The sequence below is a fragment of the Eubalaena glacialis genome, chromosome 9, assembly GCF_028564815.1.
Source record: "Eubalaena glacialis isolate mEubGla1 chromosome 9, mEubGla1.1.hap2.+ XY, whole genome shotgun sequence".
In the NCBI taxonomy this organism is placed as follows: Eukaryota; Metazoa; Chordata; class Mammalia; order Artiodactyla; family Balaenidae; genus Eubalaena; species Eubalaena glacialis.
Genome location: NC_083724.1, coordinates 33,688,771 through 33,695,490, shown reverse-complemented (window position 1 = coordinate 33,695,490; position 6,720 = coordinate 33,688,771).

Here is a 6,720-nt window from a genome sequence, read left to right as displayed (position 1 = left end):
ATAGTGTGACTGTAAAGCCAATGGAAAAATCCTTTTGGAAGAAGTAGAAGGTCAAGCCTTTGATAAATCCCTATTGAAACCAAGGACCCAAAGATCTTTGAGGTCTTGAGGGAGGGCCCTCAGGGTCAGCTGGTTCAACTTCCTAAGCATTGTAAGGATGTTTATTTTAGTACCCTTGACATATAACACCCTGTTCTCTCCCTGACTTCTGTAACTGGTAAGCTACCCAAGAAGTTTTCCTCAAAGTTCGTGCCTACCTTTGGGAGAGGCCCAATGTGTGTGTGTGTGGGGGGGGGGGGTGTTGGGTAGAGGCAGATGCTCAAAAGCGCAACTAGGAAAGCCAGACCTCCCATCTCAAATTTTGTTTTTTCAGACCAAAATTCTTTTGTTCAGAGCAGATTGGCATCAACTTCTCAAAATTTGCATCGTAGAACAAAGATTCATGTTTGAGTAAAAACAAAGAGAACAGCACAGCTTGCGACTCAAAGGTTCCTCCTGCCCCCACTACCACCCGCTCAATTCTCTATTTCTAGTCTGCTGGGCAGAGAAGCCCATTGAGTCGGACTGGGAATGATTTACTGAGGCGAGAGAGCTTCTATCAATAGAATAAAGGATGGGGCCAGGGCAGAGACTCTAGGAGAGCTGGTTTGGGGGCTGGCCCAGGGCATTAGGTTTCCTTATTTCTGGGTTAGGGACGATGCTCACGAGCATTAAATTTACCAGGTTAGAGCCTGCATAAATGTGATATTACTGATTATTTTGCAATGAGCTAGATTTATGTAGAAAGAGCACATGTTTTAGCATCAGAAAGCCTGTATTCAGTCTTGGCTCTGCTTCTTATTAGTGATGGGATTTTGGCAATCACATCCCCTTTCCAGGCCTCGATTTCCTCACTTATGGAATGGGCAAATAATTTCTGTCTTGTACAAATCACAGGGTTATTGTAAAGGTCATTTAAATAATCAATTGAAAGTGCTTGATAACTGCAAAATATTATGCACACTAATTATTTTAATAATTAATAATGGTAATAGTGACATCACAATTCATAATTTTATTCTGGAGTCCTAAATATTGATTCTCGTAGGCTTGTAATTATTTAAGGGATGAGTTATTGGCTGCCATGTATTGAGGTTGTAGTATAAGTTAAATTTTTTTTCCAGCTGTGCTGACTGGGGAAAGGGTGGTGTGCAGGTGGGGTGGTAAACCAGGAAATCAAAGTATCTGAGGAAGACACCTGTCCGGAGAAAGCCTGACTAGATACCTTAGTCCAAATCCTTGAGTTATATATAATGAGGAGCATGCAAGCCAATGTCATAAATGATAGGAAGGCATCTTGAAGTATCTTGTGAGAATGATGAATTGGAGGTGTCTGAGATAGGTCAGATGGGGAGCTGGCCATTGGAGGGACTGCTCATTGACCAGTGACACTGAAGCAGATCCACTCAGGACCAAGGGGGAATACAGGTGAGCAAGAAGGTGGGTCACCTTCCATCTGAGCCTTCTTGAGATGATTTGTACCCCTTCCTCCCTTTCTTCCTGAATCTCAAGGCCAGGGACCTGAAACCCTGAGATCTGAATCTACAGTTCACTGCTCCCTCTTTCCCTTTTATCCCATCCTCCAGCTACACAGATGGAGTGATGATACGTAATGCATGCTTTAAAACGTTCTTTATTACTCAAATGATACAGTAATTCAATTCTTTTTGTAAAAGAGCTAAAGGAGACAGATGTGGTATATAAAAGGAGGTGAGCTCCCTTTCCCCCAGTCCTCCCCACCCCTAGAGGAAGTGTGGTGGATGCTCATCTCCCCTCTTGATGCATTTACACACATACATATATTAATCACATATCATTTTTGCTGCTTGCTTTTTTCACTAAGTACTATGTTGTGGAGATCTTCCTACTGCCATATCTCTAATGCACTCTGCTTTCTGAGGAATGGGTAGACCGTAATTTACTTAACTATTCCCCTCTCTATTAATAGTAAGTTAGGCTTTTATTTTTTTGCTACCGCACACAATACCATGATGAACATTCTTGGATCCATGTACAAAAAACTTGTACAATGAGTTGTGTGGTGCACACAAACAACTATTTCTTGTGGGAAGAGTCCTAGGAATGGAATAGCTGGGTCAATTGATATGTGCATTTGAGATTTGATGAATGTTTTCAAATGGCCTTCATCAATTGGTTTCACCAGTTTACACACTTGGTGTGTATGAGAATGTCTGTTTCTCCACATTTTTGCCAACACTTGGTATCTATCTTCTTTTACTTTTTGTAAAATAATTCTTTTTTCCCTGACTAATGCAGCTTTGTGTGATTATGAATTGTGTGTGAATTATTAATTTTCTGTGAATTGTCTGTTTATTTCGTTTACAAAATTTTACAATTGAGTAGTCTTTTTCTTTCTGCTTTGTTAGAAACTCTGCATGTTCTGGATATTAATCCTTTACCAGTTAAGTGTGTTGTAAATATTTTCCCCTAGTCTTTTAACCTTGGCTTATCTTTTAACTTGGTTTATGGTATATTCTGACTGACAGAATTTTATAAATTTTATGAGCTTAAATCTATGAAATTTTTATAGTTTCTAGATTTTGTCTTTTTGTTAAGAAGGCCCTAACATTCTAAATTCATAAAAAACATTCACCTATATTTTTTCTAATATTTTTATAGTTTTGCTCTTTAACTCATCTGAGGGTTATTTTCTGTGGATGGATAGTGTGAGTTAGGAATCTAATTTAATTTTTTCCCCAAATGAATAGATAATTGGTCCAGTCTCACTTCTGGATTAGTCCATTGTTTCTCTACTAACTTGAACTACCACCCTTATTGTATACTTAATTTTCATATATAATCGGGTTTATTTCTTGGTTTATTAATCTGTTCCATTGATCTATTTGTCAATACCTGCACCAATACTAGACCATTTTAATTACTATAGCTTACAGTGTGTTTTGACATCTGGAAGGATAAGACCTGAATAAAAAATGCTGTTAATTTAGGCTGGAATTGCATTGATGGACAAATGTGGGGTAAATCAGTGTATTTTCAAAACGAAGTCTTCCCAATCAGCTTTATCACTTCAGATATTTAAAAGGTTTTCATGTTATTTGATCTTCAAATAGATCTTACACATTTAAAAATTATATTTGTTTTCTAGGAATTTTATGCTTTTTGTTATAAATTGAATCCTTCTAAAATTACTATTTAATTAATACTAGTATACAGGAAAGTTACTGATTTAAGTATATTGATGTGTATATCCATAGTTTTGAACTTTCTTATTAGTTCTAATAGTTTTCAATTGATTCCCTTGGATTTTTTTAGGTGGGAAATCATATTATCTTCAAAAAGTGAAAGTTTTTTCTCCTTTCCAAGCTTTATGTCTCTCTTTTCCTTGTCTTTTGATCTCTGGGGCAATAATGCCTCGTATCAGTGATAGCAACCAGTTTTGTCTTGCCCTTATCTTTAGTGGGAATGCTTCTGAGATTTCACCATTAAGTATTTCATTGTTGATGATTTCTGACAGGTATCCTTTTTTATGTTGAGAACTTACATTCCATTCCTGACTTACTGAGATTTAAAAAAATTAATTGTGAATGTTGAATTTTATTGAATCCTTTTTGTATTTAATGAGATAATTAATATTATTTCATCTCTGTGATAAATTACAAGATGAATTTCTCTAACATTGAATTGCCCTTTGCCCTTTGGATAAGCTCTTTTTGGACAAAATATATTTTAAAAATATACTCTTGTATTTGATTTGTTAATATTTATAATTTAGGATACTTGCACCTCCATTCCTGAGTGGCAACTGGCCACACTTTCCTATGATTCTTACTCTCCTTGTTCTTGTCTCTGACGTTATTCTATTCCTAGCTATAATCTATGGCCACTCCAGTTTTCTTACTCTTCTCCGAACACCTCAAAGACAGCACACTCACTGCTTCTTTGGGCTGGGATGCCTTCCCCAAGAGGTCTGCATGGCTGGATGCTGAATACACCTGGCTAAATATCACCACCTTACTAAACTCACTGGCCCCCATCATCCTCTACCCCTTTAACCTGTTCTATGGCCTCCATAGCATTATTTCTATCAGAAAGTATATTATTAACCAAATTGTTTCCTTGTTTATTATCTGTCTTTTCCTACTAAGCTATCACCCCACTGTAGCAGGGCCATTGTCTCCCTGGGTGCTGCCACATGTCACAGAGTAGATGCTCAGGAAATACTTACTGAATGGATGAGTGGTTTTGTTTTGTTATTCCAGGCAAGGGACTTGGGAGACAGAATTCTCAGTCTATTTAGGTTTGAAACATGTTTCAATTTTGTCTTTTCCATTGCATGCTAGTTGGTTGGCACAGGATTCTAATATTTAAGTGCCAGTCCCTGCATTTGCAAAGTGGGGATAATAAAGGCACTCATCTCTTGGAGCTTTAAGGGCACTCAGTGAGAAATGGATACAAAGTACTTCTCACTATGCCAGGCATGTAGGTAGCTAGTGTTCAGGAAATGCTTGCTATGATTGTTACTGACTCCCTCACACAACACAGACAGTCCTCCCCCAGTCTCAGTTTCTCCTCACTGTCCAAGGTAATCCCTGCCTTGCTTATTTCACAGGGTGATATGAGAATCATGAGCATGGAATTTGAAAACAGTGAGGTGTCATGTGAATAATGTGATTCTTTCCTGCCATGTTCAAGAAAGAGTCCCATTAAAGGAACCAGGGAAGTAGTGTGCCCCTTGGACAGAGAATAGACCTGGAGCTGGACAGACCTGGGCTCAAATCCTGACTCTATTTACCAGCTGTGTGACTTTGGGCAAATTACAAGCCCCTCTGATCTTCATCTTTGTTGTTATTGCTGTTCATTCTGTAAAATAGGTGATAATAACACCTACTTCATGGGGTTACTGTGGGAATTAGATCAAAGTGAATATATAAAAAACCCAGTTTAGCATTTTTCACAGAAGTGGGTATTTAATAAATGATATCTATTAATATTATATTTGTCTATGAAAAGGATTGGCAAGCCATAATTTAGAACATTCTCTTTCCAATTTCCCATCATCGAAATAATCACACTTCGCACATCCTCACTGGCAGATTTCACAGCTAGTGCATTCAGGAAAAGTTATTTATTTGAATAACAAATTCTCTGCCCAATTCCCTGAACTGCACATTCAAGCAGGGGTTGTTATAAGTCGACGGTGTGGGGTGGACTGAGGTAGGTGTGGTGATGATGGTCGTAGTGCTAATATGTGTGGGCCCCTCACTGTGTTCCAGGCACTGTGCTAAGAGCTTTACAGGCACTCCCTCATTCATCCTCATCTGACAGATAAGAAAGCAGGAGCCCAGAGAGGCTAGACAACATGCCCAAGGCCACACAGCTGTCGAAGGCAGAGGTCGTATCTGAGCCAGCTGCCTGACTTGGGAATCCTTGTTCAGTATCAGAATGGGACAGAGGTGTCTGGGCATAACAGCTCTTCTTTCTAAGCTTATGGAACAAAGGGAGAACACAGGCCTCCAATGTGCCACTTTTCATGGGTATAGGTTACTTGCTCATAGTATGTGCTTGACTAATACTTTTTTGAATGAAGGAAAAATCAACGAATAAATGCATCAACAAAGGTAGTCTTCCTCTGACAACCCTTGTAAACAAGACCATAAGTGTACACTGTAAAGTTTACAAATAAATGCTGGAGAGGATGTGGAGAAAAGGGAACCCTCCTACACTGTTGGTGGAAGGTAAATTGGTGCAGCCACTACAGAAAACAGTATGGAAGTTCCTTAAAAAGCTAAAAACAGAGCAGCCATAAGATCCAGCAAACCCACTCCTGGGTATATATCTGGAAAAAATGAAAACTGTAATTTGAAATGATACATGCATCCCAGTGTTCATAGCAGCACTGTTTACAATAGCCAAGACATGGAAACAACCCACATGCCCGTCAACAGATAATTGGCTTAAGAAGATGTGGTATATATACCATGGAATATTACTCAGCCATAAGAAGAATGAAATATTGCCATTTGGAGCAGCATGGATGGACCTAGAGAATATTATACTTAGTGAAGGAAGTCAGGCAGAGGAAGACAAATATTCTACAAAAATATATATGGAATCTAAAAAATAATACAAATGGATCTATATACAAATCAGAAACAGACTCACACACATAGAAAACAAACTTACGGTTACCAAAGGGGAGGGGGGAGGGACAAATTAGGAGTATGGGATTAACAAACTACTATGCATAAAACAGATAAGCAACAGGGATTTACTATATAGCCCAGGGACTTCTAGTCAATATCTTGTAGTAACCTATAATGTAATATAATCAGAGAAAATAACTGAATTACTATGCTGTACACCTGAAACTAACACAATATTGTAAACCAACTATACTTCAATATAAAAAAAGAGTATGCTATAAGACTATATGCTTATAAAAGAGTGTGTTGTAAACAAGACAATGAGATCACAAAGAAAACAATATCATTCACTTTTAGCCCAGAACTATAGGCAGTGGTCCATCTTAGCACCTATTCTTGGCATTTGTTTCCTTCTATTAATTATATTAATCTATGTGGCAGGCTAGATAGCTGCTCACCAAACCCAGGCTGTGTTTCTCAGCTTCTTGTGCTGTGAAACGGATTCTTGCCAATGGAATGTGAGTGGAATTGATGGGTGTCACTTTCTGGCTGTGGC